Raw genomic sequence first — 26,954 nt, forward strand, 5'->3', positions numbered from 1 at the left:
GTTGGAAGTGGTAAGATGAAACACTGGTTAGGTCAAACTCACTAGAGGACCGGCGTGATTGGCGCTCACTCAGTGGGTACGGTCGGAACAGGTATAGTTTTGCCGTATCACAACGGGACAAGTTCCGAACCAGTAACCACACTGAGGGCTCTGACAATGCTCTGTGCCTGCGTATACGGGGTTTACAGGCTCTGACAAATGCTCTGTCTTCTTTTAGTGTGCCCGCACAAGGCAGGCGGACTGCTCTGGTCTGCTGTAGCTGGGTGTCTGGCGGTAACTGCTCCTGGTCATCCGTATGTTCCACCTATCTCCGAAGAGATAGATGGTTTGTGACATGCCGATACCGGTGCGCTATTCCGCGCTCCTCTGTCGGACTGTTGTGTGAGTTGTTGTCTGTTATGTGAGTTAATTTAGTGTGTTTTTTGGCAGTTTGTTGTTTTTAAACAGTTATGTGTGCTCGTGGTCACCCATCCAGTGGGTGACCACGCCCGATATGTCTTTGTCAGTTTGAGTGTACTGTATGCTTTTGGTGTTTTGTATGTGGTTGTAATTGTTGTAGTCGTGTGTATTGTGTGTGTGTGGTCGTGTGTGTGTGTGTGTGAGTGTGACTAGGACTCGCTGCATTCAGTGTCAGGATGACAGCGGTACGAGTGTGTCGGCTGTGGTAGCTCTGAGGAATCCCAGGGCTAGCCACGCCCTGTTGCGTTTGGAAGTTTGCAGTGGGTGTTTACCGACATCGTAAAGCAGTGACCCACGCGTAACTAAATGACGCCACGTTATTGCGTGGGTGTGCGGTGTTAAATTTAGAAAATAAACAGCATAAGAAATGCGGCAGTTGGTTGTAGTGCACCCGCCTCGGTTTCCGAGTGTTCCAGTGTTTTTTGAGCTTTAAGGAGTGAGGTGTTTAAGCAGTTAGGAAGTGAGGGCATGTTCTTGCTGTCTGGGCGGGGATGGGATGCTTGGAGACTTTTAGTCTATTATAAGTTGCTTGCTTGGCATGGGGGGGTGAGGGTTCTGGTTATGGGTCGTTAGGAGGTTCAGCAGTAATGAATTCAGTATGGTGGTGGTGTCTTGGCTGATTAGGTTGCTGGGTTGATGGATGTAGGGTCCGGGGTTCGAGTGAGGTGGGGTATTGGTGGCTGTGTGTGCTGTAGGTTTAGTAGTTGAGTGTAAGTGTTTGGCGTGTTTGTAGTGTTCCTTCACTGCCTTCTTGATGAAGGGGCAACCAGGGAATGAGGCGGCATGACTGCCTTGGCAGTTTGCGCACCTCGGCTGGTCCCGCGGTACCGTGCAATCAGTGTGGCGGTGTGAGCCGCCACATCTGTTGCAGCGGGTAGCTGCAGAGCAAGTAGCTGCAGAGTGATGTAGTAGAAGGCAGTTGAAGCATTGTGTAACAAGGGAGGGGCGGGTTGGGTCATGGGTTCGAGTCACTGTTTTAGTGGGTGTATGTGTTGGCTGTTTGGCAGGCCTAGGGGCGGGTTTTTTACGTCCGCGCCTGGTCTGCGTGTATTTGTTTTTAAAATTTAACAAGGTTATATTTTCTTTTCAAAATTAGGTAACAACCAATAGAACAGGTACTTAGTAGCCGAAACACAATTGAAAAATACATTTACATAGGTACCCCATTTGGGGCTTCAAAGGTCAGAAACATAATTCTTGGGCAATCAGCTCAGTTTTACCCCAAACACAATTTTAACAGAGGGGCAGAAAACCCCATTCATACCTAGGAGCCCTTGCTCCAAATTACACTGAAAAGACTCCTCGAGGCATACAATATACCATTTTCAAAAGAGCCACTCGCTCTCAATTTTAAGCCTCTCCCAGGCCACACCAAACTCCACCTTTAAGCTGTCCTCAAAGGACATATACCCAGGGGTAAAATACCCAACCTACTGAGGTCTATTAAATGACAAGAAGGTTAATACATGACCTCTAAAATACAATTTGAGGGGAGGCGAACTTGCACTCCCAATACACTTTGTTTAAGACCTACTTGGCCTTAGGCCGTTAGTGCAAGGGCTAATCCCATGCTACAGAGGTGACTTAAGAAAATAACAATTTACATTACATTACGGAAGAATTGGTTGAGAAAATAAGTTCACCTCCAGACAATGTGAGTGGGAGCTCGAGAGGGTTAGCACTCTCTATCCCAGTATGTAGCTTTACAAGAGAATAGATGAAAAGAGAGGTTACATTTTAGGGAAAGGTTACATAGTGGAACGCTTAGAACCCGCCCCGAAAGTTAAACTGCTGAGCTAGCAAAGAAAGAATTTATTAATCGGCCATTACCTTGTTGCTGACCGCTGCCGAGGAAAGAGGCGCTTCCCGCCTCCTGCTATGTACTTAATACACTGAAAGATGGAACAGAAGTGGCCGAGAGACCCAAAAATCAGCAGTTTAAATACTCTCGCGGAAGTTTCTAGGCGTTAGGGGAATGAAAACACCCTCCCACAAACATTTTATTGGGTAGGACACAGCAACATATTCAAGTTGGGGGAAGATACATCTGATTGGATAGAAATTAATTTAAGAAATTCGGGATTGGTTAGGTTCAACACAAGGGGAAAAAAGGGGTGAATATTGCCAACTTAAACAATGACAGAAAGAAATTTAACAAAGAACAAACTCTTGAAATTAAATTTTCTCCAACAAAATAGTTCTTTGACTCCGCACTAGGTTGCACTATTGTTGATCTTCAGTAGTTTCCTCTAGGAGAGAAAGTTTACACTTCTTACTTCAAGCGAAACAAAAACACATCAAAAATGACACAGTTCAAAAACTCAAAATTTTCCACGTGGTGACATCTTCTGAGAAGGTAAAGAATTAACAGCGTAGATAAAGTTCAGACTTCCTCCAGCAGAGGAGTTTCACCTGGCGCAATTTTTAAATTAGCGGCGTGGAGGTGTATCGCCCGGTACAGACCTCCCCCCCCCCAAAAGTTCCTCCAGGGGTGACACATGAAATCTGTTTGAAACAAGGTCCAAGTTATGCTGTGGATATGAAGATTGATTGCAGAAGCATTTATAAGATTTCTTAATTTTGTTTGATTGAGTTTCAAAATTTTGTTGTTGCAGATGAAGTAAAGTCTTTATATTTATAGAAGTTGAATTTCTGAAGATAACTTTTTATACTTGAAAGTGAAGAAAAAAAAAATTTCAAAGTCCACCAAATATTGCAGTTGAATTCCCAAGTGTAGTCATTACTTATAGTAACTGTTCATGTAGTAGATGGGGATGAAGTGGGATGGCCAGACCGGCCGTTGCGGCTTGCGTCCAAAGGAGGCCGCTCGGACCCCTCAAGTACCCTGAGATACCGCTCGCCCGCACTATGAGGGGAGCAGAGGTGTTGAAGCACGCCGCGCCCGCGGTGAACATATACAGGCTGCGGGCAAGTAGCAGGTCGTGCGCCGCACATCAGCCTTGGCCGGGAGGAGAGCTCCGGCTCGCCGTGCACACGTCGTCCTCGCTGGGGCCGAGGGGGCCCGTCCTCTGCTCCAGTTGCTGCACGGCGCCGCGCGGCTGCGGGGGCACTGAAACATTAAAGCTTGGCGGCAGAATTGTGTTGGACCATCATCTTCTTTGAGGGTACAGGCTTGTGGAGAGGTTGAGGGGCCAGCGGCGTGCGGATATCCATGGCATTTACTCAAATCAAGCCACAGTGTGTATTGAAGCAGGCGACGGGAACGTGGTAATGGCCGAGGCAAGGACAGAATGGCAGTTTAACGGATCGGGGAAGGTTTTACACGAGGCTTACATATAAGACCAAAATATTATAGAAGGGGCAGAAAGCCTTAAAAGTTGAACTCAAAAATAAATATAACCTTCATATTCCTTTCAAATTATATGAAGCAAGTTGACACAAAATTTACACTGGTTTCACCTGTGACAGGTGAACCCTAAATATTCTCTCGGTGGCTGGATTGCTTACTAACAACGTAACTGGCGTAAGAAAATCGAGAATTATACAAGGCCCATGAAATCTGGGGGCAAGCTTGCCCGCGGGTACAAAATTCTTGACCATCACCTGGTCACCTACCTTAAAAGTGGTGGGTCTCCGTCCACGATCATACTTTTCTCTAACCTTTTCATGAGATACCTTAAGATTGGCTTTAGCCTTCTTCCAAAGATCTTTAATATTATCCGGATCTATTGTCTCGGGTAGAATGTCACTCAGAGACCAAAGATTAGAGAGCGGCGTGTTGGGAATAAACTTGAACATCAAGGAAGCTGGAGTGAACTTATGAGATTCATCAACCGCCGAATTCAAAGCAAAAGCTAACCAATGCAGGGACGTGTCCCACCTGGAATGATCTTCATGATGATAGGCAATAAGTGCGGACCTGAGATTACGATTAACCCGTTCAGCCAGAGATGGTTGAGGGTAATAAGCAGAAGTAGTTACATGAGAGATGGACAAGTCAGAACAGAATTTACGAAAAAGATTAGATGTAAAAGCCTTAGCATTATCAGATACAATATATTGGCACGGACCAAAAGAAGCAAAAATAGAATTTAAGCAAGTAATTGTAGACTGAGCGGTAGCCAGCTTAGTCGGAAATAACCACGAAAATCTTGTAAAACCATCTACGCATACAAAGATGAAGTTGTTGGCATTCCCCTTTGACTGGGGGAAGGGTCCTACATAATCAATATACAGGCGTTCCATGGGGCGCGACGCTTGATGAGAAGACAAGAGGCCTACCTTGGTGGACATGGTCGGTTTACTGAGCAAACAAGATTTACAAGCTTTTACAAGTTCACGAATTTCGCCGTCCATACCTTTCCAGATGAACATTTCACGAATCTTTTCACGGGTTTTAAAGATTCCAAGATGCCCTCCTAATGGGGTCTCATGATAATACTTGAAGATCATAGGTACAAGAACCGCTGGAACAACAACTTTCATCAACTTATCATGCCTCGAAGGGCAACATAGAACACCATTCCTCAGAACATAAGGGACAGCATGTTCCCCAGAAGAAAGGGTTTCCATTATCGGAGCCAGCGTCGGATCTTCACGTTGGTATTTCTCAATATCCCTAAAAAGCATGGGAGCATCTGTTAAGATGGCATTAACACCAGATAGTATGGACTCGGAAGGTGATGAACTGTCGACCGGTTCGTGGGTCTCGACGTCGTTATGAAACATACGGCTGAGTCCATCAGCAACAACATTTTCGGTACCTCTGATATGTCTAACATCAAACTGGAAGGCGGAAATACGAATAGCCCAGCGGGCTATACGACCAGTACGACGCGGCCTACCTAAGACCCAGCTTAAGGCTTGATTATCTGTCTCCAGGTCGAATTTGACGTGTTCCAGATAGAGACGGAACTTTTCTAAGGCAAATAAGACTGCCAAACCTTCGAGCTCATAGATGGAATACTTGGCTTCTTGAGCCGACAATGTCCTAGACGCATAGGCGATGGGGCGCCTCCCTAGTTCAGTCTCTTGAAGAAGGACTGCAGCTACCGCTGACGACGACGCGTCGGTTTGGACGATGAATTTCTTCGAGAAATCAGGCATAGCAAGTACAGGGGCATTACAGAGAGCTAATTTAAGGTCTTCAAAAGCGGCTTGTTGAGAAGGTCCCCACTCGAATTTGATGCCTTTCCTACGAAGAAGGTTTAAGGGCGCCGCTCTATTAGCAAAGTTAGGAATGAACTTTCTGAAGAAATTCACCATACCAATGAACCTGGCGATACCTTTAATGTCCTTGGGAGGTTTAAAATCACGGATGGCCTGTGTTCTAGAATGATCGACTGATACACCATCGGGTGACAAAATATGCCCTAGGAATGACATAGAGGGCTTAGCAAAGGCAACCTTGGACAACTTAACAGTTAACCCAGCCTTACGAAGGCGATCGAGAACTTCTCGCAGATGATCTAGATGTTCTTCAAAAGTCTCTGAAAATACGACGACATCATCTAAATAGTGATATAAGTACTCGAATTTGATGTCGGAGAAGACCCTATCTAGTAGCCTAGTGAGCACAGCTGCTCCGGTGGGGAGCACGAAAGGCACGCGGTTGTATTCATATAAATTCCAGTCCGTGGCAAAGGCTGTAAGGTGTTTAGACTCTTCGGCAAGGGGAATTTGATTATAGGCCTGATTTAAGTCCAAGATGGTGAAGAACTTGGCCTTACGAAACCATGAAAAACAAGAATGAAGGTCAGGAAGGGGCACAGATTGCAACACCACCTTCCGATTGAGAGCCCTGTAATCAATGACAGGCCTGAAGCCGCCTTGGGGTTTCGGGACTAGGAAAATAGGCGATGAATACGCCGACTTAGAGGGCCTAATAATACCATCCTTCAACATCTGATCGATAATTTCTTTCAGAGCCTTCATTTTAGGTGGAGATAGCCTATAAGGTGGAAAACGGACAGGAATCGAATCCGTAACCTCAATTTTGTATTCAATAAGGTCAGTAACACCAAGAGTATCAGAGAACACCTCGGGAAACGACTGACACAGTTTGCGAATACTATCAGCCTGCTCCTCAGGTAGATGTCTAAGGTCTAACAACATCTCATCCTGGGTAGGCGAAATAGAAGTACATGACACAGAATTACACTTTAATAGTGGTATTTTACAACTAGAAGCAAATTTGAATGTGCACGACCTAGACTGGAGATCGAGCACAAGACCAGTGTGAGAAATAAAATCAGCTCCCAATATAACGGGGCAAGACAATTGCTTGGCCACAAACAATTTAATTTTCCATGTAAACATAAAATACGAATCTTGACCAGTAAGGAACCTAGAATTTCTAATGGAGATGAATTAGCCGAAACGTATTGAACAGGAGAAGAGACATAGTCAGGAAGTTTACAAACCGATTTCAATTTAGAATACCATTCAGCCGAAATAATCGAACAAACACTGCCTGAATCTAAGAGAGCTGTTATAGGCTCGTTATTTAACTCAATATTAAGAAAAGGAACAGGTGCGGGGGTATCCGCCGCAATCCTAAGACATTCTTTAGGGAATTCAAAAGATGAATTTGAAGGCTGATCGTTCTCTGCATTTACAACCTGTTTACTAGGGGCTGAGTCTCGGGAAGATGGATTAGTCGACTCAGCCGAAGCCACTAGTCACTTTTTATTATTGGCATAGGTGGAATTTGCACCAGAAGTTGAGCAGGAGGGGGTGCTATTTGAGTTGGGACAATTCTTGGCAATATGTGAGAAAGCCCCACATTTAAAACAGCCTTGTGATGACCCGGCTCCATTCCTTGTCCCACTTGACTTGATCAGCGGACACTTGTTGCGCAGATGGTCAGGCGACCCGCAAGCATAACATTTACGGGGATTGACTGGTCGGCGAGGTGGAGGACGAGTGTTACTAAAGGAAGGCGGGGGTTCTTTCGCGACACGCAAAGAATCGGCGTATCTAACTCCTTCCGCTGAGACGGCCAATGCTTCAAGTTCAGAGAAGGTTTGCGGGCACGCCGCGAAACACAAATATGACCTATAGGGAGGTGAAATTCCCTCTACAATAGCCTGTACAATCTGATCTTCAGGAAAATGAAGGGCAAACACCCTAGTATAAAACTTAATGTCCTGTATGAAATCAGCCAAGTTTTCATCCAAGCGCTGTACCCGATAATAGTACTTCTGAATAAGGGAGGGCCTGGCCCTAGCAGGGATGAAGTTAGCTAGCAAGTGGGCATGGAAATCCTCAATAGATGATTGCTCGGCAATGGCTCTTACGATTTTATCAGAGAGAATACCAATAGCATACGGATAGATAATTTGCAAGATTTGGCATGGAGAAAGAGAAAAAACAAGGGAATGATCCTGAAATTCCACTAGAAATCTTAAAAATGAAATTACGTCACTGGTGGTATTAACGGAAAACTTAGAAATACCTCTGAGCAACATTGCCAATGGATGAGGCAAGCTGCTAAACCCGGGTGACATAGTAGGTAAAGGCTTCAATGGCAAAGAAGTTAATTCAGAACGGATGTTACTCAATGATGCGCGACGTTCAGATTCCTTTTCCAATGGGGCAGAGATAGTTTGAGCAGCGATGGTTTTCCTATTTACTTCTCCCTTAGCAGGTTCTTCCTCGCTACCTACATTCACTATGGTGGGCTGATCAGATTTGGGAGGAACTTCCCCAGTTAACAATTGAGTGACCTTACTAGATAATTCGGAAATATTTTCCAGGTGCGTACTAGCTTCCTTCCTCTGAACGTCATTCAGTTTTAGAGACAACAGATCGTTAACCCTATTCGAAAAATTATATAGCCTGCCTTGCACACGCTTAATTTGATTCGGAGACGGATCATTTTCATCAAAAAAACTAACTACAGAAGCTAGCCCAGTAACATTCTCCGTGATCGTGGAAAGAGAATCGTCAATTTCTTTCTCTCCCAAATTGGGGATGGAAATGGGCAAATCAAGGGACTCTCTAAGCTTGTTAGTGTCTACTGCAACCGTGCCTCCAGATTGCACATTTCTGATATTTAATTCATAGATCAACTCCTCTTTGCGCAAATAATTAAGATGGAGAACATCGCGAGGGCCTGGCATGATGACAGAACAATTTTGAAAAAGTCAAAAAATTCCAGCAGCTAAGAAAATGGTTAGAGTTCGGATCAAAACAATGTCTAGCCGTCAAAAGGGGCTAAATTGAGACCCATTCAACCACGCTCTGCTACCACTTGTTACCATTTTTTGGTGGTAGTTATGCATGAAAGAAGGTGCTGGGTGGTGAATAGGTCTCAAGCTACTAAAGTGAAATTAATTTTAAAATGTAACAAGGTTATATTTTCTTTTCAAAATTAGGTAACAACAAATAGAACAGGTACTTAGTAGCCGAAACACGATTGAAAAAAAAACATTTACATAGGTACCCCATTTGGGGCTTCAAAAGTCAGAAACATAATTCTTGAGCAAAGAGCCCAACCTTACAATGAACACCATACAACAAAGGGGACGAAAACCCCCAAACATGCCAGAAACATTTGCTTCCAATTCACCCAAAAGCCTCCTTGAGGCAGAGACACAATTTTCAATAAAGGGCAACTTCCCCTTAAAATACAAGCCTATCATAGGCCACTCCGAACTCCACTTTTAAGCTGTCCTCCAAGGACGTATACACAGGGGTAAAATACCCAACCTACTGAGGTCTGTTAAATGACAAGAAAGTTAATACATGACCTCTAAAATACAATTTGAGAGGAGGCGAATTTGCACTCCTAATACACTTTGCTTAAGACCTACTTGGCACTAGGCCATTAATACAAGGGCTAATCCCATACTACAGAGGTGACTTAATAACAATTTACATTACATTACGGAAGAATTGGTTGAGAAAAATAAGTTCACCTCAGGACGATGTGAGTGGGAGTTCGAGAGGGTTAAGCACTCTCTATCCCGATATGTCGTTTGAAAGATAGAATAGATACCAGTATTTTTTACATTTTAAAGGAAAGTTACTTGGTGGAAGGCCTAGAACCCGCCCCGAAAGTTAAACTGCTGAGCTAGCAAAGAAAGAATTTATTAATCGGCCATTACCTGGTGTTGAACGGCTGGAGAAGAAAGAGGCGCTTCCCGCCCCCTGCTGTGTACTTAATACACTGAAAGATGGAACAGAAGTGGCCCGGAGACCCGAAAATCATCAGTTTATATCCTCTCGCGGAAGGTTCTAGGCGTTAGGGGAAAGAAAACACCCTCCCACAAACTCTTTATTGGGTAGGACCCCGCAACAGATTCAAGTTGGGGGAAGATACACCAGATTGGTCAGAAATTAATAGAAGAAATTCGGGATTGGATACATTCATAACAAGGGGAAGAAAGGGGTAAATATTGCCAACTTAAACAATGACAGAAAGAAATTTAACAAAGAACAAACTCTTGAAATTAAATTTTCTCCAAAAAAAATAGTTCTTTGACTCCGCACTAGGTTGCACTATTGTAGATCTTCAGTAGTGTCCTCTAGAAGAGAAAGTTCACACTTCTTACTTCAAGCAAAACAAAAACACATCAAAAATGACACAGTTCAAAAACTCAAAATTTTCCACGTGGTGACATCTTCTGAGAAGGTAAAGAATTAACAGCGTAGATAAAGTTCAGACTTCCTCCAGCAGAGGAGTTTCAGCTGGCGCAATTTTTAAATTAGCGGCGTGGAGGTGTACCGCCCGGTACAATTATTATTATTATTATTATTATTATTATTATTATTATTATTATTATTATTATTATTATTATTATTATTATTATTATTATATTCTGTTACTCTTAGATTTTTCCTTGAACCTAGAGGAACCACTAGCTTTTTTTCTTTTCGTTTTCCTTCTATCCTAGACCAGAGAGACAATAACTACTCTTCTAGGAAATTTTGGTGGCCCTGAAAAGGGCCGTTTGGTAAAGCTCCAGCCATAAGACAAGCACCGGACTTAGGCACGTTCGCCACGGATGCGGCGGGCGAGCTGGATGTCCTTAGGCATGATGGTGACACGCTTGGCGTGGATGGCACACAAGTTGGTGTCTTCAAAAAGACCCACCAGGTAGGCCTCACTGGCCTCCTGCAAGGCCATGACAGCCGAGCTCTGGAAGCGCAGGTCGGTCTTGAAGTCCTGAGCTATCTCTCACACCAGCCGCTGGAAGGGCAGCTTGCGGATCAGAAGCTCAGTGCTCTTCTGGTAGCGCCTGATCTCACGCAGGGCCACGGTACCGGGCCTGTAGCGATGAGGCTTCTTCACTCCTCCGGTGGCAGGCGCGCTCTTACGGGCAGCCTTGGTGGCCAGTTGCTTGCGCGGGGCCTTGCCTCCGGTAGATTTACGTGCAGTCTGCTTAGTACGGGCCATCACGTGCTCACTGTCGACTCGTCCCAGGAAGAATGGTTCGGGGGCTTTTTTTTTTTTTTTTTTACGGGGGGCCCCCGTAGCCCGCTCCCCCGTCGTGACCATCGACTCAATCTACATGGCCTCCGACATGCTATTAATTTCTAAGTAGAAAAGAGATAGCTGGGTAGAGTGGGAAGTGATACAAGGAGTATCTGCCTGTTTCCATGTCGGACACGTTACCAGGCGAGATTGTGTTAGGTATATGGTATTGGTGTATGGTATTGAAGGGTCAGGGAAAAACCACATAGGCAGAAAGAAGAAAGAGCCTACATGTAAAACCTGACATCTTTTGATAGCACATGCAAGGATGTGGGCTGGAAAAAGACCAGAGGTTGTGTTAGTTAGGAATATGTGTCATGCAATCATAACCATTTACCTAGCTTTTGTCAATTATTATGGGGGATCAGTCCTACTTGTCACTGCCTGGTGCGGCTCGGGTCCGCTGGCGTCTGGGCTTTGGGCCACAGGTTAGTCCCTTGGTCCAGCAGCCAGCAGTCCCTGGTGCCAAGTCTCCTTTTAAGGAGAAGGGGAGTAGTGCCAAGCCTTACTTGTTGTAAGGGGCATCTTCTTTCCCGCCTGATGACGTCCCTTCTTTGCGGTGTTGGTGTCGCACACTTGTCTCTGTAAATATATACACATATATACACACATCCTATTATATATACATTATTACTTTTCTTCTGTAGAGTGCGGGCCGCTTTTCCGCTCTCGTGTCCTGTAGAACAAGTACAAGTACAATTACAATTAGTAGATTAATAGTTAGTGGTATTAGCAGGCGTGGGTGTTTCGTCCACTCCTTTGTCGCTGGTGGGGGCGAGGTTGGATTGGATCGTCTCTTTCATGGCTGTGTTGCCTTCGTCGTGTTGTATTTCTTCTCTCAATCATCCCTCGCTTGACTAAATCTGTAACATATTAATAACATAATCTAGGACAAGGATGTAGGTAGTAGACAAGCATGTACATATATACAGGTTTTGTGGTGTGTGTGCATATTGTTAAGTGGTGCGGTTTATTGCGTTGGTGTCAGTTTAGGAGCGAGGGCGGTTTTGGGCCCCCGGCCTCCTGGCCCTGTGCCTGAACAGAATGTGTTTCGGTGTGGGGTATTTGGTGTATAGGTCGACGTCATAGCGTCCTATTCCACTGACTAGTGGGTTGACCTTACTACCCCATGACTTCTTGTACATTCGGAGTGTTTGCTTACGTATGTGTTGCCTTATGGAGGTGACTTTCGCAATTGCGCGTAGGTGGCGAATTGGTGTGTCATACGGGAGTCTAGCCGCTGCTCGAATGCATTTGTTTTGTATTAGTTCCAGCTTATCCAGGTTCGTCATAGCAGTGTAGCCCCAGGCGGGAGCTGCGTACGTTATTATCGGCCTAATTAGGGCCTTGTACATGTTTATTGCTACTCGCTTGTTAATACTGGATCTTTTATTCAGTATCGGATAGAGCTGTGCCAGTCGTGCGTTTCTTTTCCGCTGGATGTCTTTGACGTGATATAGCATGGTTAGTTTTCTATCTAGGACTACTCCTAGATATTTGACCTTGTCGTGCCATGCTATATCTCGATTGAACAGTTTGAGCGGTTTTATATTGGCTGGCATGCGTGTGCGTCTGTTCTTCCTAGTAAACATCACAGCTTGGCATTTGTCAACGTTGACCTTGATACGCCATTTGGTTAGCCAGGGCTCGAGAGTTCGCAGTGCTTCTTGTAGTCTCTTTCGGGCGCATGCTAGCTGAAAGTGTTGCACTGTGATAGCAGTGTCATCCGCGTAGAGGTGCGTGGTAGTAAGTTCCGCTGTCGGCATGTCATTCGTAAATAGAATGAACAGGATTGGCCCTATTAGTGACCCCTGGGCTACGCCCGCCCTAATTGGTCGCGTGCTTGACAGTGTGTTATGAACATCTACTTGGAACTCTCGGCCTTCCAGGTATGATTTAATTAATCTTATGTACCCTGGGTGGAATTCGAGGTCTATTAATTTCGCTAATAGGCCTTCGTGCCAGACTTTATCGAATGCCTTCTGGATATCAAGGAATACTGCGCCTGTGTCTCTGCGCTTGTTTAGTCCGATGGTCGCTTGTTCTAGGACCCGGGTAAGCAGTTGCGGGGCGGAGTGGCCGTTTCTGAAACCGAATTGTTCGTTCCGAATGATTCCTCTTTCCTTGATATGTGCTATGAGCCTTTTCAGCAGTATTTTCTCAAATACTTTGCTGAGGGCGTCCAGGAGACTGATGGGCCTGTAATTATTGGGGTTAGATTTGTCCTTGCCTGGTTTGCCGAATACAAGGATTCTCGCCTTTTTCCACTGTTCGGGATAATACTGCAATTGGAACATTGCATTGTATATTTTAGTGAGTAGTGCGAGGGCTTTCGAGGTTAGCTTTTTGAGTATTATGTTCTGAATCTCATCTGGGCCGGGTGCTTTCTTCGGGTTAAGGTGATCTATTATCCACTTAATTTCGTGGATATTAGTCTTCTTAACCTCGGGTTTGGGTGCGTTTGTTAGGAATTCCGCTACCTTGGCCTCTGTTTGCCTAATGAAGGCGGGGTCCGACGGTTCGTCATTGGGCGAAAAGGCCTCTTCGAGTGAGTCGGCTATCACCTCTGCTTTGTCTTGATTTTCATATACTGGTCCGTTAGGTCCCTTAATTGTTGGGATCACGTGTGGTTCTCGCGTGAAATATCTTGCTAAGTTCCACACCGGTCTGGTATTTGTGTCAAACGTGCTGAGTTTGTCATTCCAGATCCGAGACCTATACTCCATTATTTCGGTTTCGATTTCGACCCTGAGTTCATTTTTGCGTATCCGGTCTTCATCGCGGTGGTGTCGGGCCCAATTGCGCTTGTGTCTGTTGCGCTGGCGTATTAGATCTTTAATGTGGGCCGGTATTTCGATGTTGGTGTTTCGTCTAGGTTTGTGTACCGGGATGCTCGCAGTTGTGGCTGCCTGGATCGCATTTATTAGCGTTTTAAGGGACTCATCCGTTTGGGCTGGGTTTACTATTTGTATGTCCTCAGTCCCCTGTAGGAGTGAATCGAGTTTTCTTTCAAATTTACCCCAATTGGCTGCTTTATAGTTTAGTCGGCGCTTGGGGTTATTCTCGTATTCCTCCGGATTCGCTTCCAGTGTAAATATTACTGGTTGATGCCTCGACCCTAGGTCATTAATGACCTTTATAGTGTGTCTTTGAGGAATATTTCGCAGTAGGGCGATGTCCAATATATCGTCGACCTGTTCGTTTGGTGCCAGGAACGTGGGTTCGCTGGGGGCTGTTACCACATAGTCCTGGGATAGCATGTGGTTGTACAGCCTTTCGCCGTCTGCGTTAGGTTTCAGGCACCCCCAGCTGGCGTGTTTCGAATTTAGGTCGCCTCCTAGGATCGTGATTCTATTTTGCCTTAATACCGATTCTATATCTTGTGTGTTAAGGTGTTTAGGTCTGGAGTATGCCGATATTACATTGACGAGTGTTCCTCGCACTGGCATGGCAATTCCGCATGCCTCCAGCTCGACCAGTTCTGGTAAGTCAATTTCCATATGTTTAATGTCCTTCCTTACCAGAACTGCCACTCCTCCGACTCTGTTGGCCTTGTCGCTTCGGTGTATTTTATAGCCTCTTATGGTGAACGTCTTCCCCGGTGGGAGGAAGGTTTCTGTTAGGAGAGCTATGTGTATGGTGTTCGCGGCTAGGAAGGCTTCAAGCTCATATTTCCTGGATCTGACGCCTTGGCAGTTCCATATTAGAACTCGAAGCTCCTGCGTGTTATTATGATTATTGTGGTCTTCGCCGTGTTGTTCAGGCATCTTGGGACAGGAGGTCAGCGATCGCATTAACCAGATCCCTTAGCCAGGAAAATGGGAGCATGTTGGCCATCATTACCCCAGTGGTAATGGCTGCCGTGAGGTTCAGGTTCGGAAAGAAGGTTTTCAGGATTTCTTCTATCCTTTCCCTGAACGCCTTTACTGCCATGTTTCCCTCTGGCTGTTGAGCCTGTGTTAGTGTTACATGTGCAGGTGGTGAGATGGGTGTGACTGTTGTTGTGTGGGGTTTGGGGGTTGGGGGGGGGGGTGGGTCGGATGCTGTTTTATTAGCGGCAGGTTCCTTGCGGGGGGTGGAGCTGCTCTGGGGCGGGCCCTGAGGCTGCTCCGGGGGAGGGTGCGTGGACTTGACCTGCCTTAGGTTGGGTCTTTGGTGTAGGGCCTTCTTCCTGTTTTTATTTTCGGAGGTCTTACTTTGGACGGAGGTGGGGGGTGCTTGGGCTGAGGGCCCGGTTTTGTGTGTACCCTCCGTCCTTGGGGGTTGCAAGGTTACTTTGCCTCCACCTGAAGGGTCTAATTTGCCTGATGGGCCTAGCTTTCGGCCCTTGGTGCCTGAATGGCCTGTAGGTCCTGATGGGTCCTTTTTGCCTGAGGGGCCTATTTGTTGTTGTTGTCCACGTGAAGCGTCTGTGCCTGATGGGCCTGCTGGGGCTTTAGGGTTGCCACGCTTATTACCCTTAGGCCCTTTGCCTTGAAAGGCGGCTTCGTAGTCCCTGCGGCGGGGGCATTCTCTATAATTAGCCGCGTGTTTCCCCTCGCAGTTGGCGCACTTTGAGTACGCTGGGTCATTGCCGTGGGGGCAGTCGCGGGACAGGTGGGAGGCGGCGCATCTGCGACATCTGGGATCCAGCTGACATGTCGCCCCTGAGTGCCCATGCCTCTGGCACACCCCACATTGTGGGCCAGTGGTTTGCGGGCGGTACGGTTCGACTGTCACCAGCATGTTTTTCAGCATCCGCATTTTCCGCAGGCTGTCCGCTCCCGGGGTATCCGCCACGGCAACTAGGTAGAGGCAGCCCTTGGCTGGCCTGTTTCCTGTTCGCATCCTGTGTACAGAAAGTGCTTGGATACCTTGGGCTCTCATGGCAAAGCCGATATCATATGGCACATACGTATTATTGGGCGTTCTCACTACAAATCGCTTTACTGCTGAGTTGGGCAATATCTGTACAAACTTGATATTAAGCCCTTTCAGCACTTTCATAGCGATTTCGTAGCTTTCGAAGCTGGACATATGTAGCCGGATCGCTTCATGTGCGTTTATTCTCGGCTTGGAGAAATAATAATTTCTCTGCTCATGTGTCAGCTTTTTGAGAAGCTCAATTTCGATGAGTTTAATGTTGTTACTGTAGACCGTAAGGGGTGGGGGGTCGACCCCTTACGGGTGGCTGGTTTACTTGTTTGTGTGTGCTGAGGTCTTATCTGTTGTGCCTGTCTCGTGTTAGTGTTTGGTGGTGGCATGATCGAGCTGTATGAAGTGTCGGTGGAGCTTTCGGCTCGGGTATTCGGATTCCGACTCCCGCCCTGTTGGGCCTTGCGGCTCATAGGCTTGGTGTCTTTTCCTTTCTCCTCGCCTTTTCTCCTTCTCCCACTCTTGGCCTCCCTAAAACCGTCATCCTGGTTTCCCGGCAGGGTGGCTGGGTCCAAGGTTTCGGTCACCCCGCGCTCGCTCGGCTCCTCTCCCTCCGTGCCTTCAGAGTCGGCATCCTGGGATGTACTTGATACATCTATCACCAGTCTTGCCTCATCTTGGTCGGAGTCCGATTCGCCGGCTTGCCCGGGGGGGGGTTGGACTTTACGTGGCGCCTTCCGCCGAGCCCGTCTTTTCTTGCCCTTTTTCCTTCCCTTGGGCGCCGCCTCTTCGCTCGGGTAGGCGGAACTGGGTCCCGCTTTCCCGGCGTCCAGCTGGCTTGCCATTAGGTTGGGTTTGAGGGCAAGGTTTGTGTTGGGGGGAGAAGTAGTCTCCTGTTTGTGTTCAGGTATCTCCCCAGTCACTTTCCCAAGTGCGAGTTCCGGCACTTCAGGGTCGAACCCCGGTTCCCGTTCACTCGCACATAACTTCAGGCTGCATGGTTCGCTTTCCCCGCGCTGCGCGCTCCTTTCTCGGGGCTCAGCTCGAGTAGAGCCAGCCGGCCGAGTGGGCAGCAGCTGCACAGGTATGTGCTTGCCAGCGGCTACTGACGGGGTGGCTATGGGGGTTGTCCTGGTAGTGGTGGTGGTTGTTGTGTTCGTGGTGGTGGTGAGTGCAAAGTACTGCGTGGCGCACTCCGTTACGTGAGTTTCGTGCGCCAGGTTTACTTGCACAGAATCAGGGGTGACTGTTCTGTGCTCCTCTGGCGCATTTCGCTCACTGCTCACGGGGGGCACGCTGTGTTGGGTAGCCACCGGTCCCCGCTCGGCCGGGTCCTTGGCCGTAGCGGGGGCCGTTAGCTCTGAGCTGCGCGCTAGTGGTCGCCCATCCAAGTACTGACCAAGGCCTATGTTGCTTAACTGCGATGATGGGATTTTCATCGAGGTGTTTAGCATAGCATGGCCGTTGGCCGCCTGGGCTGGGCTCCTGGTAGACGTGTTATGGGTTAGGCCCATAAAGATAGGACTGGTCAGTCCATGTCTACTGATGATGGTTGGCGGGGGGGTGCGCTGTAACAACAGCGCTATACCCTCCGCTGGTGGGCTGACGGCCGTGGAGTGAGTAGATTGCCGTAATAACGGCAACCCTTCACTCTCCGTCAGTTCTTCCGGATCGTCGTTGGTGTCTGTATTAGCACCGGGCTCGCTGACAATTTGCTCTTCACTAAGCGTATTGCTCTTTTGAAGTTCTCGAGCCCGGAGCCGTGTGTTTGTATGTGGGGGCATCTAATACGAACTAGTGGACGCGGGATTATCCCTTGTTACGGGGGTCCCTGGGCCACAGAATGATACCAGAGCCACAATTCTCATCGGTGCCGGGAAGTCCCGGTACCAGTGAGTGATTTTAGCCCATCGACCCAAGTTGGGCCTTGAGTGCTATTTCATCGTAAAGTACTAGCTAGGAACTGCATTTTTGTTGGTTGGTTGTGGACCTTGAAATTTTAAATCACGCTGACCAGGGTATGGTCTGCACCCCTCTAAGGGGTGGGGTTTAGGCTAGGATGTCCTTAGGTCTTCGGTATCGAAGACCCTCGGTATCATAATTTCCTATATTCCTGATCAGCGGATTTTTGCTCTCAGTGAGCGCGTCGTAAAATTTCGCGGCAGTGTTGCGAATCCTGCTATGAATGGTGGGGAGTTGGTACCGTTCATGCAGGTCGTCATTTGATTCATACCACTGGGCACCTGTCATTCGGCGCAGCGCACGGTTTTGTACGCGCTGAACCTTTAACAGGTGCGTCTTAGCTGCTGTGCCCCAGATAGGACTGGCATACTCAAGTATTGGTCTGATAGTCGATTTGTAGAGCAGGAGCCGGTTTTCTATAGTTAGCCCTTTGTCGGCTCTAATCATCGGTAGTAATTTTGATAGGCGCACATTTGCCTGCGCAGTGATATTTGAAATATGACTTCCGAACGTTAATCCTCTGTCTAGGGTGACACCTAGATACTTGGTTTGCTTAGTCCACCTGATGGGTTGGTCGAAAAACATCAGGGGCTCGGGGGTGGGGGGGAAGCGTTTAGTAAATAGCGTGGCGCTACTCTTATCAACATTAATTTTAACTCTCCACTTTTCTAGCCATGGCTCGAGAGTGGAGAGCGCATCTTGTAGGTAATCTTTTAGCTTAGGTGTCTGCCACGAGACAGAGGATATCGCCGTGTCGTCCGCGTATAAGTGTAATTGCGCTTGCGTTGGTTTTGGCATGTCTGACATGAAAAGATTGAAAATTGTCGGCGAGATCACACTGCCCTGTGGTACCCCAGCCTCTATAGGCCGCGGGTCCGACAGGGCTGTGCCAACCTGCACCTGGAATTTTCTGTCATCTAGGTAGCTCGTTAGTAGTTGTAGTACGTAGGGCGGGAAACCTAAGGTCTTTAGTTTAAAAATAAGTCCTTGGTGCCAAACCTTGTCGAACGCACGCGCAATATCAAGAAAACAGACTCCTGTGTGTCTACGGTCATTGTACATCTTAGTAATTGTCTCAGTGAGACGGATCAGCTGGTGGCAGGTGGAATGGCCCTGTCGGAAGCCGAACTGTTCGTCGTTCATCACTTTAAGGTCGTCAATAATTACATTTAGCCGGGTAAGGAAAAGGGTCTCAAAAAGTTTGGAAATGATACTGAGAAGGGATATCGGGCGGTAGTTCTGTGGGAACGTCTTGTCTTTTAATGGTTTTGGGATCATAATTACTTTCGCTATTTTCCAGCAGGCCGGGAAATGGCCAAACCGGAAAATAGCGTAAAAAAGTTTAGTTAGACATGTCAGTGCCTTTCTCGGGAGATTTTTAAGAAAGGACGCTGACATGCTGTCAAGCCCAGGCGATTTCCTGTTCTTCAGTCGTTTGATAGCGGCGAACAGTTCGGACGGTGAAATGAATTTATAGTCTGGGGGGAGGTTAGTCTCGTCAGTCTCGTGTAGTTCGTTTTCGACGAATTCTACGAAATTTTCGTCGCAAGGCTCGTCGTTGGGGGTACACGCCCTCTCGAACGTGTCCGCCAGGGCGTCGGCCTTCTCTTTGTCTGAAAATGCCATTCCATTCCTACCGTGGAGGGTGGGTATGCCAGTCCTATTATTTGTGAATTTACGAGCCAGCCTGTGGAGGGAGTTGTCAGCCACGCTTAGGCCCGCTAACCTAGACCGCCAGGCGGCCTGCCTGTGGTTCTTAATCAAGGTTTGAAGGTTACGCTTGCACCTATTCCACTTACGCTTCAAGTACGGGTCCCTGGTTTCGCGCCATAGCCTTCGAACTCTGTTCTTAATTTTTATCTGGGCGAGTATCTCAGAAGGGAGCGTGTCCTTCTTTCGTTGGACAACGCTCGGTCCCACGGCGGCCGATTCTGCGGCTGATCAGCCATCTCGTTGGGGCAGACAGGGCCTGCCCCGTGAGGATTTTAGCCCATCGACCGCTATTTCAGGTCTTGAGTGCTTTTTCATGTTGTACGTGTATCTTCCTGCTACTTGATGTACTAGAAGCTGGTGGCAATCGTCTTTCCATTATCTTGACTGGGCAGGATATGCCCTGGGCCCCGAGGGGCAATTGAGAGAAAGAGAAGAGAAGAGGAAGAAAGAAAGCGATGTCAGGACGAGTGAGAGGAGATGTTCTTAGAAGAGGGTGTTGGGTGGGCAAGGCAGGTGGATGGCGGTCACCCATCCACATTTTGACCACGGCCGATGTTGCTGCAGCACTTCACGTTGTTACGCAAAAGTTTAGTGCTTCAGGAGTGATGAAGAGGATCATGAAAAAAGTGAACTTGGTGCAGTTGGCATCTTGACAGGGATTAATTGACGAGGAGTTGTCTGGTTGGCATGGAGGGAGGGTTGAGGGACGTGAGAAGTCTGATAAGGAGCAGGTTAAGGAGAGTGGAGTTATCTTGGCTTGCTGGAGGAGGGACTGGGAGGACTGGAGGAGGAGCAGTGTGTAAGTGACGTGCTTGCCTATAGTGATCTCGAATAGCTTTCTTCAGGAAAGGGCAACCAGGGTAAGAGGCTGCGTGTCTGCCTTCACAGTTCGCGCACCTCGGCTGGGCCTTTGGCACAGTGCAATCAGTGTGGCGGTGTGCGCCCCCACATCTGTTGCAGCGTGTGTCATTTGGGCAGGAAGCCGCTGAATGATACAGCTGAAGGCAGTTGTAGCACTGAGTCACTAGAGCAGGGCGGGAAGGGGGACGGGTCCGAGTCTCTGTTCTGGAAGTGTGAGGTGTTGTTATGGTGGGAGACTGCGGAGCAGGTTTTCTACGCCTCCTCCGTGTCTGAGTGTATCTGGAGAGAGTGACCTTGCTCGGTTGCGAGATTAAAGGAGTCTCGCTTCCGGGTTCGGTGTTATCTTGTAACGGGGAGTGTGAGGTGGTTTGAGTGTCTTGGGAAGCGGTAGATGGTGGAGTGAGGGTGGTGACAGACTCAGGAGAGAGGGTGATGTCGGTTTGGTTTGGTCTGGAGATGGTAGGACGGGGTCGCAAGGTTTGGGTTATTTTGTGTTTGGATTTGGTAGGTGGAGGAGTGTAGTTGACGGAAGGTTGGGAGTGAATTGTGAGATGGCTGGCAGAAGGAGTGGTTTGGCAGGAGGTGGTGGCGGTAGGAGCATCATCAGCACAACGCTGGTAGTAAATGTTGTGCTTGAGGAGCTGATCTCGGATTTTGAAAAATCCCTCTTGGCTAGCAGCGAAGATGAGGACATAGCCGTTGTTAATTTCCTGCATGAGTTGGATGTGGTCCAGGACTGGGGAGGTGGCGGTGGAAATGACGTAGCGACGTGCATGTAGAGCCTGGAGTTGTTGGAGTGGGGTATCTTCAGGTTCACTGATGTACTGTAGGATGAAGGGCAGGTATTCGGAATCGGGTAGGTTGGTTTGATATAGTAATGGATGGTGATGTGCTGTGGAGGTCATGATGGGAGAACCGGGGTCTTGGCTACTCAATCCACCAAGGGGGTCCCGGTGGAGGCAGGGTGAGTAGAGGGGGGGGGGTGGTGAAGCACTAAACGGTCAAACTCCTAGGAGGACCAGCGTAGGGGCACTCGGCGGGCACCAGTCGTACCAGGTGTAGTTTTAACGGATCGCGCCGGGACAAGGCACGAACAGGTACCCGCAGAGTGCAGACAAATTGCTCTTTATCTTGAGGAGATCTTCACCGTGCTGGGTTGGTACTGTAGCTGCACGAAGAGCCGGTGGTGAAATGGCAGACCGCAGAAAGAATGGTCCCAGACTATATCTGGAAAGGCGGACCGCGCTGGGAACTTGGCAGGCTCGACGGTGATTGGCTGCCCGAGAGTGCGGGCAAGGGCTCGTGGCGATGGCGAGAGCGAGAGGGCTGGGCTGGTTCTAGGCGGGCGACGACGGTGAGCTGGCGGCTGGCAGGGTGCTGGCTCGGAGTGACGTCTGCTCAGGTCAGGTGCTGGCTCTCGAATCTGGTGAAATGGTGGTATATGGTGGTGGTGGTGGTGGTATTTTGGTGCGGCTCTAACGATAGCAGATGCACCAGTTTTGTAGCCTGCAAGGTTGCTCAACGTTACGAGCCAACCAATAAGGCTGCAGTAAGCTTGCGCTCATTGGCTAGTCGAATGCAGCCCTCTCGGTCTTAAAAAGAATTGCAAGGGGGCCGAAAAATTTCAGCAGCAGCCAGCCAGCCATCAAGAGCGGATTTGTCAGTCAGAGCAATTTGTCAGCCAGCGAGCTGGTATCCTTCAAACCGACAGCTCGCCCCCAGCGCCAGCCAGACCGAGCCAGTCGCCGCAGCCAGCCAAGGGACCGAGCGTGCGAGCACCCAGCTACTCCGCAAGCTCGCCTCTCTCGCCCGTCAAGCTCCGCCAGTCGCCGCAGCCTGCCCCTGGACCTCGGGTGGTTAGGCCACCTGCCAAGATTTCCTGCGCGGTCCGTCCCTCCTGGTATATAAGGGGAGCCTACTGATCGCGGCCCAGCACTCCTTCGCCTGCCAAGCGAGCAGCCAGACGTCCAGCCCGGCCAGCTAGCCCCTTGCTAGCTACAGGAAGCAAATTTGTCTTACACCCGGTGTGTGCCTGTTTCGCGTCTTGTCCCGGCGTGATCCGTAACAACTAAACCTGACGCGACTGGTACCCCCCGGGTGCACCCTAGCCTTGGTCCTCCGAGGAGTTTGACCAATCAGTGCTAGTTTCCTATACTCCCGCCAAGCCCCCACCCTAACCTCTCCCCTTACCTATATCTCTTATTTCTTCGCCCAGAATATGGATAACTCCGGTGGATTGAGTAGCTGGGGCCCATATTCTGATTTTAATCTTCCTCTCTCCATCAAACTCAACCCCCCCCCTCCCCAACCTCTCGACTATGTTCTACTTATCCACCGTCCTAATGAAATCTCACCCGCCACTTTGAAAACCCATCGTCTACTAATTGCCGCTGCCCTTATCAACAATAGTGAACATGTTTTTCTCATCGAAGAAGATCCTACCCATGACATTTACCTCCTCTCGACATCTGCGGAATCTGCCGCCATCGCCTACCTCCTTCTAACCTATCAGGGTCTTACCGTCACCCAATACGGCCACTCCGAAGAAGATGATTGTGAAGAGGACGAAGGTGCAGGAGAACCAACCGAAGAAGAAAACATCGCAGCAGCCAGCGCCGAAGAACATCCCTTCGAGCGTCCCTTCCATTATACCCATAACAACACCACCTTTCCCATTGCCTCCAAATGCAGCTTCCTTATCATCCCCCTCACAAATCCTGGACCCATTCCTCTCACAAGAAAAACAGTTATTGAGGCAATAGAACCTATCATGAGCAAGCACATAGCAATAATTGAAGAAACTCATAACAACCACCTCCTAATTACTCCCCTCCGAAACAAATCTATCCCTACCATTCTTAACAGATTGAAACCCCTGGACATCCCCCCTCCCATTCTTATGGATCCTGTTAACAACTCATGCAGAAGAGCCCTTCCCGATAGCAGCACTCAAGCGCCTATTACTAGCAATAAGCCTATACAAACTGACAGTATTCCCAATAGTTCCCATGAAGCCCAAACCGACAATATTCCCCATAGTTCCCATGAAGCCCAAACCGAGCCTACCCCACCGCCCCCACCGCCACTTCCGTCACAACCGCTTATGCAAACATCTCCTCCGCCTGAGCCAGAACCTACAACCAATCAAATTCAACCGCCACCCAATCTCACCGCCAGCGCCACACAGACACGAAGAAGACGCCGCAGAAGACCAACACTGGAGCCCTCTTCACACCCCCAGCAAGTCACCCAACCACAAATGCCCCCCAGCCCACACCCATCCTTAATTATTCAATGTTACAACTGTCTTAAGCTGAATCACACAGCTGCGACATGCACTGACTCCACCAGATGCAACAGGTGTGGCGGCCCTCATCGTCACACTGATTGCCAGGTACCTCGACAACAGCCGAGGTGTGCTAACTGTGGGGGCAATCATGCTGCCTCTTACCCCGGATGTCCCTTCCTCAAAAATGCAATCCGTTCACACTACAGGCATGCCAACCATCTCAACCAACCCTCACCACCACTGAATCACCCCACCCTTCCATCCTTCTCACCAACCGTTCAACCTCCCAGCTACGACAATTCCACACTTATCCACCTGCTACTAAGCCTTCTCTACTCCCAACTAACCCCTCAAGCTCCACCAATGCCAAGCAGACAACTGATTGTTCATTAAACTACCCTGTCATCCCCTGTCAAGATTCCTGCCCTGACAAGACTCCTATCCTCACTAGACTGCCTTCTCCTTTCTAACCAGGTAACCAACAGCAACAAGACCCTGCCACCTAGCACTATTAAATTAGAAAACTAATAGCACAGCGAAGAGGGGGGTTTTCATCTCTGACGTGGCGAACCAGTTTTCTCCACCGACAGATTGCTTTCTCCCCCCACTAGAGTAAATTGAGAACAGTGACTTCTTTCCCGCCTCTAGGGAACGACGCAGATACAGACGAGTAGGGGGGCCTTCTGTTGCCCCGGGGCTCTCGACCACTAGATATCAACAAAAAAAAAAAAAAAAAAAAAAAAAAAAAACCGAAAAATTTCACCGCCTGGAAACCTCGGCGCGAGCACATCAAGCTGACGTCTGTCCGAGCTTGCACCCTGTTGACCGCCAGCTCATCGTCGTCGCCCGCCAGCCCACTCGCTCTCGCCGTCACCACGAGCCCTCGCCCGCACTCTACGGCCAGCCAATCAGCGTCGAGCCTGCCAAGTTCCCTGCGCGGTCCGACTTCCTGGATATACTCTGGGTCCAGTCGTTCCCACCACCATTCTTCCTGGAAACCTCGGAGTGAACACTTGGGCAGGAGCAAGAAGAAAAGAAGAGAATAGCGGAAGCGCTGTGCTACGGGGCTCAGTTATCGCACACTCGCCGCAACTGTTCCCGCTTATTGCGATACAGTCTAGGCACTGAGCAATTTGTCCGGGGCCGTTTTTGCATTTATTTGCAATTCGGACCCAACCGTGAGCATATTTGTCTGTGTGTGATACTGTGCCACGTGCCCGCGACCGCCACTGCAGTGCCGGGGGACCCAACTCTTCGTACGTCACGGGCTTGCCTGTGACTCCTGTGTATCAAGTGGCTGGGCTTGTCCCTCCTGGACTTCACCTGCGTGCTGCTCTGCTGACCCCGTACCGAGACTGGTAGTTTAGGGGAGCAAGTTAGTGTCTCGGTTCGGGCCGCTAGGCCTAGACGTAGGCCCCCCTTTTAGTCGCCTCCGCGGCCATCATAACCTGCTACTTGTGAACTTGGAGCACCTCTGCTCGTGTCTTGTCTGTGGCCCCAACCACGTATAAAAAACTCGCCCTGACACGACAGAGACTACAAGTACACAACCCTAAATCCGCCCTCGGGCGTTTGATTTCCCCCCACTTTGCTCACCAAATACCCCCCTTTAGGACTGCATTCCTGTGGTTAATCTACCCACCACTGGCTGCGCTCTTCTAAATTCAGACCCGGCCCCCTGCCTCGGCAGGTGGCTACCCCACCCTACTTGCTTCTGGTCTTCAATTATCTCCACCCATGGTTTTCCTGGGTTCGAGATCCCCCCCAGTACGCCGCCCGATTCAGACACCCGCTCACGAGCAGCCTACTCCAGACCAATACTCTCCCTTGAGGATTATGACGAGAGGACGCGCTAACAAGCTCCAGAGGAGGTCCCGCAGTGCCAGCCGTGGAGGGAGGACCTGCAGGCTCGCTGACCAGTCACCCACCCCCCCACCCCCAGTGGATGTGACACCGGCAACCCCACTCTCGCCCCTTTCTGATTCTGTGGCCTCCCCACCTTCTGATAATACCCATGATTCTACTGTTATTCCAGTTGACCACCAGGTCTCTGCTGTCACCGCAGCCGATCACCAGGGCTCTCCCCGCTCTAACTCAGTTGATTCAGACAACCCAGGCTCTTCGGGTTCAGACTCCTCGGACACCGATGAAGATGGATACCAATCCCCTAGTGGTAGACAGCAAAAGAAGAAATTTAACCCTTATGTATTCGCCAAGCCTAGGCCTTTGAAATTAAAGAACTCCTATGAGATCTTTAATATTATCCCTGTAGACAGCAATGACCCGACGAACGCTGCCCGCCGCAGCACCGTCGCGTCTCGAAAAGGCCCGTCGGACGCCGCACGCAACGGCACCGCCGCGCCTCACACTGCTAAGAATGCCCCTGCCCCGGCAGAAGCTGCCCACACCAGCACTGCCGCTGCAGCCTCCACACAATCCGGCCCAGCTCCGACATACGCTGCCCATCCCAGCATTGCCGCTGCTGGTGCCGCCTCATGCTCCTCAAAGGCCTCCAACAACCAGGCTAACGTGGCCAACAGTCAAGACGCTACCACTAGGGCACCTAGAACTAGGATTCCCCCAATTTACATTAGAATGGAGAAAAACACTGAAATGAACATCTCACAATTCAGAGAGTTACTACGTGAAAACCAGATATCTTACCGAATGAAAGTACTTTTTGATGGCCTCCGTATTCAAACGACATCACCCGAGGATTATGAAACCTTGAAGAGCCTGATTGTCGCCTTTAAGGGGCAATACCATACTCGCCCTATCCTTGAACGTCGCTACCGCAAAGTTGTGGTACGCGGCCTTCACATCAACGAGGATACCCAGTCCATTCTAGATGCCCTCTCAAATTTAGGCTTCGATGTTGTCTCGGTGTCTCAGCTCACCTCCCCCCGCACCCGCAGGAAGATGCCCCTATTTCTTGTCACCTACTGTGGCAGCACCTCTGAGGATCTTAGCATTTTTGATATTAAATCCCTGCTTGACACTGTTGTCAAGATAGAACGATACAACAGCCCGGAAGGACCTGTTCAGTGCTTCCGGTGCCAACGTTTTGGTCACACCTCCGGAGGCTGCTGCTGCATCTCAAAATGCGTCATGTGCGGCGAACCCCACAGCACTCAGGATTGCCCCCGCAAAGGAGACCCTTCTCAGAAACCACGGTGTGCTAACTGCAAGGAGCAGCACACCGCTAGCTACCGAGGCTGTCCTGTTTACCTGCGTATCCTGTCGCAGGAACAGAGCCGCCTACCTTCAGCAAAGAAAGGCGCCTCCGGCCCCACCCCCATTTCCAGGCCTGCCAAACTTCGAGCGAATGTTTCATTCGCCAATGCTACCAACCCCTCAGGGCCAGTGGATCACCAA

Source organism: Anabrus simplex, chromosome 4, assembly GCF_040414725.1.
Source record: "Anabrus simplex isolate iqAnaSimp1 chromosome 4, ASM4041472v1, whole genome shotgun sequence".
NCBI classification, from domain to species: Eukaryota; Metazoa; Arthropoda; class Insecta; order Orthoptera; family Tettigoniidae; genus Anabrus; species Anabrus simplex.